Source organism: Lissotriton helveticus, chromosome 2_1 (genome assembly GCF_964261635.1).
Source record: "Lissotriton helveticus chromosome 2_1, aLisHel1.1, whole genome shotgun sequence".
Lineage (NCBI taxonomy): Eukaryota > Metazoa > Chordata > Amphibia > Caudata > Salamandridae > Lissotriton > Lissotriton helveticus.
The window spans coordinates 997998922-998013054 of NC_136059.1; the positions used below are offsets into that span (position 1 = coordinate 997998922).

General features: G+C 44.7%; 1 protein-coding gene across 2 annotated transcripts in view; it reads right to left on the reverse strand.

The window, feature by feature from the left end:
• Positions 1-13628, reverse strand: part of ZFAND5 (zinc finger AN1-type containing 5) — a 31520-nt gene extending 17892 nt beyond the window's left edge. Inside the window, exon 1 of one of the 2 annotated variants that reach the window (XM_078675762.1) lies at positions 13396-13628. The gene's annotated coding sequence lies outside the window, so the exon portion shown is untranslated. Of the gene's footprint in view, positions 1-12877 lie in introns of both variants that reach the window. The other variant, XM_078675763.1, reaches the window with a different exon arrangement.
• Positions 13629-14133: the final 505 nt, after the last annotated feature.

Below are 14133 nucleotides of genomic sequence, written 5' to 3' on the forward strand. Positions count from 1 at the left end.
AAGTATGCCATATGCAGTAACACAAGGCCATTTGTTTTTATCCTTTATCCACGCCCCCCTAAATAAATCTTGGCTGCAGAAGTCAAATTTAAGGAAGGCATCTTCCTTCCACCACCAAAAACCAGCAGAAAGAATCAAGTGAGGAAAGTAAGCTTTAAACAATTTAGAACTAAACCGGGCCAACATTTGTTCAAGAATCACCAACAGCCAAGCTACCACTCTAGAGGTGACGCTCATTTAGCCTCCGTGTCTTTAATAAAATCCAGATTTTCTGCCCACCAGGCTGTGAAAAATCTAAATTCTCTTGTTTAAAGGCCCCTATGCTTAGAAGGGGTTGCTTATCTTGCTACAGCCTATAATAATATAGTAGATTGTCTCAGGGTATTGACTTCATATAGGTAGCCTACACTATTGATCCAACTACAATGTTTAGTGGCTCAAAATTTACAGTGTTTTGTTTTACTGCATAGAAGATACAACTGCTCTGAAAAAAATACATGTGTTGCTTATAAAGCCCTTCCCGCCACCACCACCAATAAAATAATCCTGTGACTAAGACTGGTGTAGGAGGAGGGCTGCAAGCTTCAAACAAACCATACCTGCAGATCATCCTGCAAGAAGTCACATAGTCCAGACCTGTGGTACTCAGTATGGCACACTGGCTGCTTGGGCAAGCCCAGTACAGCTGCTCTGTAGCAGGCTCCCCCAAGCCTTTCAGTAAATACAAGAGGGCCGCTGGAGCATATGCAATAGCAACTTCAATGTGCATGCTCCAGTGACTCGTTTAGTTTTCCAAATTACTAAAGGACACTGTGTGTCCCAGTTTGACCCCACTCCCAACGCCCCTGGTTGACTGCTTGTTTGTTTATAGGGTAATATCAGCCTACCTGTGTTCATAGGTGAGCAGAATCTCACGTTTCTGCAGGTCTGTTTACAGAATAATGCTGGCTCACCTGTAACTGCATGTGTGTTATATGTTATTGCAATTTATACCACGCACGAAGACCCTTTGGTGTCTTCGCACTAGCTGAACCAGAGATTTAAACCAGTACGCTTGAATTATTGAAAAAATATACTTGTTATTAAAAAGCCATGCTTTAAGTTCTTTCCAGAACCTAAGCAATGAAGAGCTGGCCCAAAAATGAGGCGGGAGACTGTTCCAGAGTTTTGTAGTACCAATAACAATGCTTCTGTCCCCAGGTTGTTTCCCTAACTCTGGGTATTAGGAGAGTATTACATCCCAGAGAGCAAAGGGGTCTGCTGGGAACGTACCACTGGAAAATGAGTCTCAGAAATTCAGGATCTGTGTTGTGTTGAGTTTTGTGAGCAACACACACCGCTTTCAATTTTACACGACTTTGCACCGGAAGCCAGTGAAGCTTTCGGATTCCAGGCGACATAGCATGGAATATAGGAAGTTCTAACACTAATCTGGCAGTAGCATTTTGTAGTGTTTGAGCCTGTTGATGCGTTGTTCCTGAAGACTCCAGTAGAGGCCATTGTAATAGTCTAGCTTAAATAGAACAAATACAGGGACCACCTTAATTAAGGAGTTAATAGGCTGATTAAAAACATTTTACCGTACATCCCTAAGAGTGAACAAGGCTACTACTGCCGAAACATGTGCACCATAGTTTAACTTATTGTCAACATAAAACAGATTCTTGGCTTTTAATACAGGGATCGGAAAGGAGCCAGTCTCATTTGGCCAACACAAAGTGGACCAGGAGGGGGATAGCTTGCCAACGAACACCACTTTAGTTTTCCGAGTTGAGCTTTAAACAGTGGCTGTTCATCCAGGAGCAGACTGCTCTCATACAGTCGAGGAAGCACATGGGCACTGTATGGTCATTGATAGGCAGTGTCATCAGGGTAAGTGCGAAGTTATATCTTATGATCAAAGACAAAATCGGACAAATATATTAAAACGTGCAGGACTAAGCGATGATCCCCAAGGGTCCACACAGGGTAAGGAGAGGAGTCATAGCAGCCTAAAGCCACTGGTTGATTCCTACTTCAGAGAAAGGGGGTCAAAAGGGCCAAAGCCTGGTCTTTAACTTCTAGTTCAGGCAAACAGTTGATCAAAATGTTATGGTCAACCGTATCAAGGCTACAGATAGGTCAAGGAAGGTCAAGGAGGATAAGGGGCCGCAGCAAAACCCTAGTCTACGGTGGTGGCGATTTCCTCAGTAGCTTTGAGGGATGTGCCTGTGCTATGCCCTGGCCTGAACCCAAACTGAGTTGGGTCTGAGCCAAGAGCTGGTTCTCATGAATGAACAGAGATAGATGTGTTCAGCATTATTTCAATGATTTGCGGGGAGGCGATAATTGTTGGGGTCTGCTGGATTCAGACAGGGTTTCTTTATTAGACAAATGATGGAGGCTTTTTCCCCAAGCTAATGGAAAGACTGGTTGGTTGAAAAAACAAAAACAAATTAAAGATGGAAGAGAGATTGGTGGCAATCACTTTCGGTGCAAGCTTGAGAATCCCAGTAGGGCAGGATTGTGCAGGGAACCCCATTTCACTTCCATGGAGTACTTTAGTAACTAGCTATGGAGAGGTAGGTGGAAATTCTACAAGAGGAGCATACAAGCGGTCTTGGGAGTTAGGTTTGGATCATCATTTAACATATTAGATTAGTCAACGTTTCTAAAAATGTGGTCCACTTTGTCTTTGAAGCTAAAAGCTAGTGTGTCACAGAATTGGCTGAGAGTACCCAAGTTAATACTGGGAGAGGAGGAGAGTTTAGAAACCACCTGAAATAGTTCCTCTGTAGCGTTTGAATCAGAATCAAATCAAGTGTAGTAGTTACTTTTGTTTTATATTTAGCTAAAGAGAGTTTATAAGGGTGCTTTTCTTCTTGGTCATAGCTTCTACGCCAGCATCTTTACCATCTTCTGCACGCTTTTTTTATTTTTTTTTGGAGTTCGAGAGCCTCAGAGAAACAAAGGGCAGAGGATTCCCTTCTATTTGTTAGGAAGGGGACATTTTTAGACAGCTGTACTTAAGCCATTCAGTATAGTCGGCCACAGCCACCTACACTTCAGGTATAACAGTAGGCTGGGATAACAGGTAGTTGAGTTAAGATATTATTTTAATCAACTTAACTCCAAGTCTATGGCTAGAGTGACCACCTGAATTAAAAGGGTAGTTCCGTTTGTAAGGGATATTTAGTGCAAATAGAATTGTATGGTGGTCAAACCAGCCCGGTGGCAAGCACAGATTGCAGCATGAGGTGTGGATTGCTGCTAAAAGGCCATCTGGATGTGTCCTGCTGGTTGTGTAGGTTGCATAATAAGTTGGCTGATTCGAAATGAGATTCGTATTACAGTGTGATTCTAGGTGAAAATTAAAATCCCCTAGGAGTAGTAAAACAGTCTTCGCATAGGCTGTTTTCTAATAATGAACACAGGCTGTCCAAGAAACTATTTCTTGGACCTGGTGGACGATATACAAGCAGGCCTTTAAAGATGAGATTGTTAAGTCCAGGTTTAAAAAGAAGGCTTCACACTCTGGAGTAGATGCAGGCTCACAAATAGCGGTAAGGCAGCTGCAATAAATAAAAGCAAGCCCACGCCCCTTTTAAGTGGCCTGTCTAATCTAAGAAGAGCACCAGGAGGGGACAGCAGTCTTAAAAGGATTACAAGAGCATCACCCCAGGTCTCAGTGTTAAAATGTCGGCCTAGATGTTGCCTATCCAAAAGGTCTGCAATTTCCAATTTGTGTTAAGGTGGGGGCATCAGGTATTGATAAGAGCAAGCCAAACCATGACCCTGTTACTTCAATGAGAGGGGGCCGATTATTCAGAACAAGGTGGAGTTTGGATCCAGTTACACACCAGTTGCAGCAGGGGCAAGCGAATGTAGGCATTGTTTCAAGAGAGGAGGGATTGAGGCTAATGCAATTAGTGGAGCGAGGAGGGCAAATAGCACGAAGGTCCTTACCATTATAGATGAGGTTGTCCCCAGAGTGAAAGGACGAAGATCCAGGTGTCCTGGTGCTAGGTGCGATCTCACCCGGACAGGTGTGTCTTAGGAGCTGAGACACTCCTGCCATGTTTAAATATCTTAGAGGGAGCATGTCAAGAATAGACACTGCAACACAAGCAAACCCCGATTGGCCAAAGTAATCTGAGCTTCTAACTGGGGCCCAGCAACCCCTATAGCACTTGAAGGCTCATTTGTGGGTGCTGCCTACTGGCAAAGTAAATTTATAGGTGAACAATACGGATCTATCATTGCACATAAACGTCTATCAAAGAATGCTTCAAAGGTAAATGGTTTATTTATATAGCATGTTTAAGTGTTTCTTCAGTGTAAGTGCAGCGCTGGCTTGTAATATGCAAACACGGCCCACTTTGTTTACATATGTAATTCACAGATGAAGGCCACTTATTTCTGCCTATTTTCTGTTCCAGTCTGACGCTGCTAAAAAAGGATTGCCAATAATAAGGGGGTGACATCTACTGGTTGGGGCTCTGCGGAGCCTTACATTGGCGGCGTCATCCTAGGAAGGGGGTGTCCTTGTGGAGCACTGCATGCACTTGCCCTGACACTCCTACCCTGGGAATAGTCATGTCTTTTTTACATTTTGTTTACTCATGAATTCCAGTGTTCAATTTTTTTCTAGGATGTTTTTCTGTAGTTAACATCATGCAATATATTACTTTGGTGTGCTGTACTGTGAAAAGAGCTGCCTTCATATCTGTGTTCAGGTTATGAGCAGATGTTTATAATGGGGCACAGTTGAGAACTGTGCAGTTCAGGCTTGAGGCAAAGCAATCAGTTAAACCTGTGCTACATTGGGCCAGTGCTGAATATCTGGTTGAGGATTACCATAGAATGCCTCAACATTGTCTGTGTCCATGCGTGTGATTTATAAAGCGTGACTGTTACTCCAAGGAGTGTCCTAGCGCTATTGTAGAAGGACCGTCACCAAGAAGAACGAACGAACTAACTAGAGGCAGGAGAAATTGCTATTGACTAATAATAAAAATATATGAAAATGGAAACACCCAGTGGCGTCTCTTGTATCCACCAACAATCTTATTCTATCAAGAACTTAAATTCCAAGAGGTGTGGGGAGAAACGAACGCTGCAACATCTTCAGATAAAAAGTATATCCATCTTCGTACGTCAGCATGAATTGCCTTTTAGAAAGTGTGCAGTCTAGAGGCAAACTTTGTAGGAGCCAGGTCCCATGGATGAAGGTTATAAGTAGGATTCAGACAAATCTTGGCTATGCGATTTTGTTTACAAAGTATTTCTATGTGCCTCCTGCCATTGGTAAATTGAATCCCCACCATTTACATAGCAATGATGAACACTGCCTTAAATTGTTTGGGATTAATGATCCTAAGAATAACGGATATGAGGGGGGGGGGGGGGGGGGGGGAAGAACCAAAACAGACTTTCACCTGATAAACCAATAAAAATGACATTTTTTTTAAGAGGTGGCAGTCGAGTCTTCTAGCAGTGTCATGCAACGATCTCTGCTGTTCGAAGGTTTTAAATGTGGAGTCTACGCAGTGAGAGAACAACTTGTGCTACTGTGTCACACACCCATTTATGTTGTTACAGTTCTGCTCAGCTTGCATGCTTCCACACCTAGAAGCTATGGCATGCATATCTGTAGAGCGAACCATCAACCGGTAGGGTAGTCTGGCATTAAGCAGTTGAGTTTAGGCACACCTAGGGCCTAGTGGTACTACTCTAAAAGCCGGGTCTTCAGCTTCTCACTGAACTCAAGTAGTGAGAAGGCTCTTCTGTGTAGTGGCAGGTCGTTGCATGCTTTAGGAGTCATGTAGAAGGCTGGCCCGCCAGATACAGATTCCTGCATGGGGGCGGTGCCAGGAGTCCGGACAAGCCTGAAGGTTTGTGAAAGCAGACGCACTTGTTGAGGTATGATGGGCAAGTGCTATGTAGTGCCTTTAAAGTGTGGGTGAGGAGTTTGAATGGTGCTAGTTTCTCAATGGGAAGCTGGTTGGGCTTCTTTAGGTGTGGTGTGAAGTGATGAGAGTGCAGTGTGTGAAGTTGAGCGTGCTTCTGGCCGTCAAGTTCTGAAACCTTCTGCTGGGCTTTTTGTTGATCCCCAGCATACAGGATGTTCCCATAGTCTATCTTGCGTGTAACCAGGGCGTGCGCAATAGTTTTTCTGGTGCGGATTGAGAGCCATTTGAAAATCTTCCTCAGGGTTGGGCTTCTTTAGTGTACGGAAGCATGAAACAGTGACTGCATTGACTTGGGGCAGTCATGATAAATACTGTGCAGGCGCCATGCTTTGAGCCAAGTGTAGATTGTTTCAGCTTAGTGATTTTCCTCCATTTAGTTCACTGACGGTGTGCAGTTTGAATTAGTGTCCATGACTGGAATAACTAAGCCTAAACAACACAGTGATGCGTTAAGTGTGCAAAGTCAATGCTCCCCGAACCACGGTTGCTCGATAGTCTGGTTTTTAGTATAATTCACTGCAGGCAATTCATTGCAGCACACACTGTACCAGTTGCTTTCCGTCAGTATTGTTCCTTTGCTCATCTCCAAGTACTTTAAGATAAAATCATTTGTGCTCCTCTACTTTCTGCCCTATGGTTGTGAGGATTCATGGATGAAGAGAAATCTCAAGAGGGGATATGTAGGTGGGCCATGCGTGGCAGCAGTTAGATCCCACCACATTTCTCCAGGTATGGCCACAGTGCCAGATTATCCAATCTAGTTTCAAACACCCCCAGAATAATCCAGCCAAACTAGTTTTCGCTCTTTAAACAAGGAGTACGTGTAAAACTAGACTACGAGTGCTTTAGTGTGGTAGCGCTTCTTCCGCAGTCTGCATTTTGCATACTAGGAACACTCCCAACCCAGAAAGACCACCACTTCCAAATGTTCCAAAGAGATATTGGTTTGGGAGTGGTGTGGCTCACTGGTTAGAGACGGCAGACCTGGAAGCAGAGGATGGGCCGGGACCAGGGTTCAATTCCCGACGCGGCAGGGTTGTGGACCAGTGTCAGCGGACTCGATAATTCTCGCCTCGGTGCCTACTCTAATCAGGGATCACACTCGGCAACTCTGGGCATTAGCTTGCCTCATCTCCACAACGGCCCCCCACATACGCCGGGGATGCCTGGTTTCACCTTGGAGATACCCAGTAGGGACCATCTCACAGGGAAAGCCAGGACGGGTTCCCCAGCGCAGAGATACTCCTTCGGGAGTCGATTCTAGCGCTTTAGAAACCCACAATTAATTAATTTTAATTAATTAATACCCTTCAACACATTATATAAAAGGATCGATCAGTTGAAATAAGAAAGGCACAGACATCTTGCCTTCTATATTTCATGAGTCATGCACTTATGGGGGTGGTGCACTTTGGTGTGGTGCCGCATGACCAGTTGTGCTTACAGGAGATACACAAAAGGCCACTAACCTTGCACGTGAGAAGACTGGAGCCAATGGACATAGGTGCTCATAATGGGCATTTGATATTAGGTCTCCTCTGAAGGAAACCGTATGTAATTACACATCGAATTAAAAACCTCTGCCACAAATCTTTTGTCCAGAAGGAAGAGGAAATTAGGTTAGGGTCTCGGCATTGCAAAACATTTGACGGATTAAAATTAATGGGCACGATTCTGGTGTGGGCTCTAGTTTGTTCGCAGCTGGAAAGTTTGTTGGCCCTACAGAGGCAGATTGTACCCCCGGCACAATAGCTGCTACTGATCGTATGTATGATTTGCACAGCATAAACCTACCCAAAAAAGGCATGGTAGCACTGTACACAGACCAAAGCAAGCATACAGTGGAGTGTGAAATAGAGGATGACACCAGGTGCCCAAGTTTAGTAACTCAGGAACCATTTGAGCTAGAATCACAAACCGTTTTACCTATGCATATTTTTTTTATCATGCAGCTGGTGATGGATTATGTGGCAAAATGATAATAAATCTCAAAACGTTGCAGCCGCACAATTGAATAATTCCAGCAGACCATAATGTGGCTACAGGTAAGCCTGATATTCTTGGTGCATATATGGAAGGCCTGCTGTCCTTTTTTGTCCCTTTGTGTGCGGTTTGTGCGTGGGTTGTTGTTTTCTGAACCATTTAGGCAGGGGTCAGAATTATGAGTTGGGTGGTACTTACTGCATCAGTTAATTCCCAGGTGTGAGCACCTAAAGCTGTGCAGTTCCCTAGAAACTCATTGTAGTTGCCATTTATTGCACCCACCAGATAACGGACATACCTCAGGGCATTGTTATTTATTCACTACGATGAACACCTGGATTCTGAAAAACTTAAGAAAAGTGCCTTAGTCTCCGGTTTGATGGTGGTCTGGCTACAAGGGTTCCAAGATACACCAGAGATTACGAGCTTGCCTAAAAAGGTAAGCAGGTGGACTGGTCAGGGTGGCTTTGTAAAGGAGGCCTGTGGTTTTGAAGATAGCATAGCCAAGAAATGGGAGATGGTGGAGCTCCAGCCAGATGTACTGCAGCATGTATGATGCCCCTAATGGATGTCAGCGTGGAGTTTGGGAGGCCATGAAGCAGGGTGTAACCACCATCCAGATGAAAGAGTATGATGATTTGAAAAAAAAAAACTGTTGCGCTTTCTTTAAAAGTGACTTGGTACAAGACAGTCTCTTTTGCCAGTATGCTCTAGGACGGTGATGTTTGTGTCCAAATTACCAGACATGCGTTTAAAGTTAGAAAGAAGTCATGGCGTTAAAAGACTATTTGTGATTCGAGCCCCAAGAGTCACAGAGATTGAAGATGGAAGGAGGCAGGTGTTAGCAACTTCTAGTACCAAGAAGGAACTTGTGTGAACAAGCCGGTATAAATTGTAAAAGGTAGGAGAACTAGTGAACACTGTGCAACCAACATCAGACTGCAGGACAAAGGATTTAGAAAGTCAACTTACACTGGGATCTTCTAGAATGACTGCAGCAAAGGGACCTTGTGCCTAGTTTTTACAGCTCCCTCACTGAAGGTAGTGTAAATAGTACTTGATGAGCTTATGTACTGTTGTCACCAGTCTTACTCTCTTTACGCAGTGTAAACCCAAGTACTGCAAGGAAGAGTCAAGCTTTTAAGTTGGCATATTGGTGAGAACTAAAGATTCACTGTACCTCTTGGAAGAGAATATTTAAATTATTCACATTTGCACAACAAGAAAAATCGAAAGAGCAGGCAGTTCTTTTAGCAATTTGTTCAAGTCTCCATTGTATATTTTGCAGTTTGTTACAGGAGGAATTAACCATCACTATTATATTGTAGATCTAGTGTGCCCTTTATCACCCAAAGCATACATTTACATGTTTTATAAGCAACAGTACCAATACTGTGTGCACAGACTTAAGCTTGTTGCAGTGATGTGCAGCATGAAACCAGCGTGTTGCAGTGATGTGCAGCATGAAACCAGTTTTGTTCCAAAAGCATACTCCCCCACCAACTTTTTTTATAAAGGTGTTTTGTAGCATATTCACGGTCTAAAAAGTAGTACAATGTACACAGTAATTGTGTGAGAAGGCTTTTACAGCCCGGATCTAGGAGTCAAAGATGTATATTTCTCAAGACTAAAATATCCCATGGGGATTAGTGAGATTGTTTAACAAGGCCAATACATTGGCACCTCTAGTTAGTTTGCAGTGGCCCATGCTACTTTGCCTTTAGACATGGCATCCCTCAAATTGCATTACGAGGGAAATATCCATTTTCAGATTTGTATCTCGCCAAAACACCTTCTAAACTAAAACGTTACTTTCCTAGTCCGTTTGTTCACCAAGTACTTATCTTGCATTCACTGTAAGGAAAACAGTGAACAACGTTCTCAGAGCAAAAATTGAGTTTACAAGAGAAATCGAACACAACTGATCCTAATTTTTACATTTAAATTAAGGACCCATTGAGACTAAGGAATACTACTCTTTCAGCCACAAGTCAGAGCGCCAGGCAGAATCATTGTACCTTTGGAAGACTACAATAGTATTGGCAGTATAAACAGACTGAAGAAGGGTCCAAGTACGTTGCAGCTTTACAAACAGGAAACCAATCTTGGTTAATTTCGATAACCGACTAGCCACCTCTGCATAGGATAAAGTTGGGACCTCTGACAGACTTGCAAATCGTGATAAACGAGATTGAGATATACATACACACAAAGCCAACAAGCGAAATGTTTGTGTTCGCTTAGACTGGCTAAAATCAGTTGGCCTAGAAAAATAAAACAGTCCTTACGTGCCCTAAAGTACCCACAAACCCATAATTTTTTTTTTTAAAAACACGAACGTTGTGGCAAACACAAAGACATCCGGCACTAGCCGTCAAGTTCAGTTGCATGTAAACAAGGCAGACGCATATTTAAGGCCCCTGAACTACAAGTAAACAAGACACGTCAGGTAGGCCTCAACTGCTATGGTGAAATAATTTGCTGACATGCTAAAGTCATAACAGGAGTCACGGCAGTGCGTTCCTTCAAAATATGTACACGTCTCGTGCACTATGTAACATATGTTTCCTTAAAGAAGTAAAACAGCTACGTCGATATATATTCACACACACACACAACCTATTATCGGTAAAGGTAGCGCTCACTAACATTTAGCGAGTATTGGTGCATACCGCACTTTGAATACTTACTGATGAGAGGCTACAACTAACGTTAAATAACTGTTCGCAATGTTTTAGTTGGGTGCACTTGGGAGTACAAAAGTAAAAAGTAAAGTCCACATTTGTAAAGCGCACAATCACCCGTAAGGGTCTCTAGGCGCTGGGGGCCGTCGGGAAGATTAAGCGAGCTATTGCCCAGAGTAACATGGTGCTGGGCTAACCTGCCGCCGGGGATCGAACCGTGGTCCCCAGATTCCAGCGTCAGTCGCCCTGGCCGCGGCGCCACACCTCTTCCAAAAGTATTGGAAAACTTGGATGGAGGTAGTTTGTCTGCGGTTTTATCAGGTAAAAGTACATTCAAATTAAAACGCGGAGGGGGGATTCCTGTGTTTTTACTAGGCATAGGACAATTAACGCAACAAGACAAGGGGATAAGTCACACAAAAAGCCACGTCTCACGAGTCCCTTGGAATTCAAGAAGGTGGTAGAGACAGGGCTGCTCCCAAACCTACTACTCCTACCTTATAATCCACATTTGTATAGCGCACAATCACCCGTTAGGGTCTCTAGGCGCTGGGGGGCCGTTGGGAAGATTAAGCGAGCTATTGCCCAGAGTCGCATGGTGCTGGGCTAACCTGCCGCCGGAGCCGGGGATCGAACCCTTACCAACACAACGAAGGGCAGCAGCGTACACAACAGGTATGTATATCATAGGTATGCAGGTATATGTTCAGCCTCTAAGAACAACCCAGGTACAAGCGCATTTAAAGGACGAGGTACTTGGACAATTTAAACGCTTCCCACTTAGTTTAAAAGGTTTGTGAACAACAGGGTAGCCTCAGTCACAACGAGCGCTTCGAAGACTGAGCGATTTGCTGCACTATACAAAATGTTATAATGCATTTGAACAAATTAGGTTCCATTCAAAATACTGGCCGTAGAAACAACTTGTTGTAGAAGCCTGTTTACATTAGAAGAATGCGCAGTACTTGAGTGAAGAAAACAGCGTTTCTAAACTCATGTTTAGCAGCTCGTCCAGTAAGTACTGGAGGCACAACACTTGAGCTAGCATAGTCTTCAAAATGCGCCAACAGAAATAAAGATACACACTTAACTCGAGTAAGACTATAACCAAGGTTAAGAAAACGTTGCTCGCTGGCACAATAATAATAATGCATGTTAAACCGGGAATGGATGGATGCACGCACTGTACTGTAAGGAGATGCAATGCTCCAAGCCGTCACGTGGTGGCCAACTGCTGCTGGGCACATCCTGGTAGATAACAGCTGCGCTTGGCCGAGGGCAGTAGGGGACGGGCGCCGGCAGGTGAGGCTTCCCGCCCTCTGACAGTGACTGACAGACCAGCTGTGCTCCTGGTCGTCCCATTGTCCTGCGCGTGAGCGCGCATGATCACGTGCCGCTGCTCGCGCAGCCCATCCAGATGCTGTCACAAGCCTGCAATGTGACACAGCCACGAGAAGCTGCGCGCGCAGCACAGCCCGACGCTGAGATCAGCGGCTATTTATAGGCAGACCGAGGCTGCCACGGCCGTCACTACCTGCAGCTCCGCTGACAGAGCCTGCGCCGTTCCCCCAAGTGAGCAGTGACCCCAGATCGCAGCTACTAGCATCGAGGGATGCCGCGAGCGCCCGAATACTACGTGCTGCAGGTCGGTACAGAGTGAACTAATAAAGGCTAAATCATCCGTGACAAGTGTTAGCAAACTTGCCCCAACCTACCTGGACACAAGTGTGTTGGGGCGGGAAGAGAATGAGAAAACAAGTACATTCACGCGTCCTTTTCTGGAGTATAAGAGCCTCGATGATAACGCAAAGCAAAACACCAACAGCACCATGTAACATAAAATACTAAAGTATAGTACAAGGCCATCAAATCGTCCACGTTCAGCTACCAGCATGGAGTCATAAAAAGAGCAACACAATGAATATTTAGCAAGTATAGTACAAGGCCATCAAATCGTCCACGTTCAGCTCCCAGCATGGAGTCATAAAAAGAGCAACACAATGAATATTTAGCAAGAACACAAAACGGTGATCGCTTCACAATACAACAAAACGTTGACTACAAAAATAACAGGGCCACGGCACTAGTAAAGAAACAAAGCCAGATCAAGTGCTTCACAGCAAACCGCAAGCTGTCCTCGGTGTCAGGCCAACCAAGAGTCTCCCGACTCCGCTCAGACTTATCCCTGCCTCGACTTAAACAGGATACAATAAAGAGAATCAAGTGTTGATTACACACACACACACAACTTTACAACACCTTCTGAAAACTACAGGGCTGCTGGGCTTCCGCTTGACAGGCTCGCTTCCCCTGGGTTACAAGTTGAAGGCACTAGGCTTCCAGCACCCAGGATAGAGGCATACACCGCCTGGGCTCCTCGCACAACATTAAAACCCTGAGTCACGGCGAAGGCCTCAGCCAGCGACGCCTCCGTTTGTGCTTCCGGTTAACCAGGCACCCAGCAGTAGAACAAAGACGAGAACTGCCTGCGGTGCCCCAGATCATTAACATCCCAAAGCAAGGCGAGTTCCGCACTCAACCAAAGCCATAGCAGCCTCTTGACTGTTTTCCATATAAGGCTGTCGGGTGCCTCCTCACAACGCCTGGCAAACCACCGTGGAGCTCTAAAACAAGATCCAGCAAAAAAAAATTAGAAACCCTTGGTGGGTGTAGCACACTCCAGTCAGAGAAAGATTTCACCCGGAGGATTCGGACAAACGGGTTGTTCCTTTCAGCACCTTCGAAAACAAAGAAAGAGTTTGATGGGCGCTTCTTACTCTCGAGTAATCCGAGGGAGGTACAGACTCTTTGTGTCTCCCGGTTGCTCAGCAGAATAGGTGGTCTCTATCACGGTTTCTGTACGTCTCGGCTCCCACTTGTGACCCCCCCCGCAGCTCCGCCTCACATTCACCGGACCGAGCGCCGCCAGCAGCCTCTTCCACCTCTGAACTGAAGGTCTCTCCCCGCGGCCCAGGCTTTAGAGTCACCGCCGCGGAGGGCGGAGCAGACTAGCTGACGAAGACGAAACCCCCAGCAGGCAGGGCGCAAACAGAGCAGGCTGTCTAAAATGGCGTCTGCCAGCTGCCGGAACTTGGAAAGCCGATGCCATATTTGAAATGGAAATAATCCCTGCTTGTTTTACACTCAAATAGATATGGTCTGTGAAATAGAATGAAATATACTTGCTTTTTATTCTTTATGCCTGAAAGCAAATCACATCTATATTAAGCTGTGTCATACCAGCTGTTCACAAGATTTGTTGATTAATGACGTTCAGATATTCATATGTAATTTGTTGACGTAATCTACTTACTTATTTGTAATTTACAAACATTTGATTTTTGATTGTTTTTTGTTTGGAAAAAATGGATTTTAACCAGCGCAACTTGTACACATAAAGAGGAAAAGGCTCTCTTCCAAGATGGCGATATCTCTAACGTCAATCTGAAAGAAGCCGCTCACTGGCCGTTGTATTTAGTCTTTCGTTTTGTTCTATGTTTGCACGAGCACAGCAA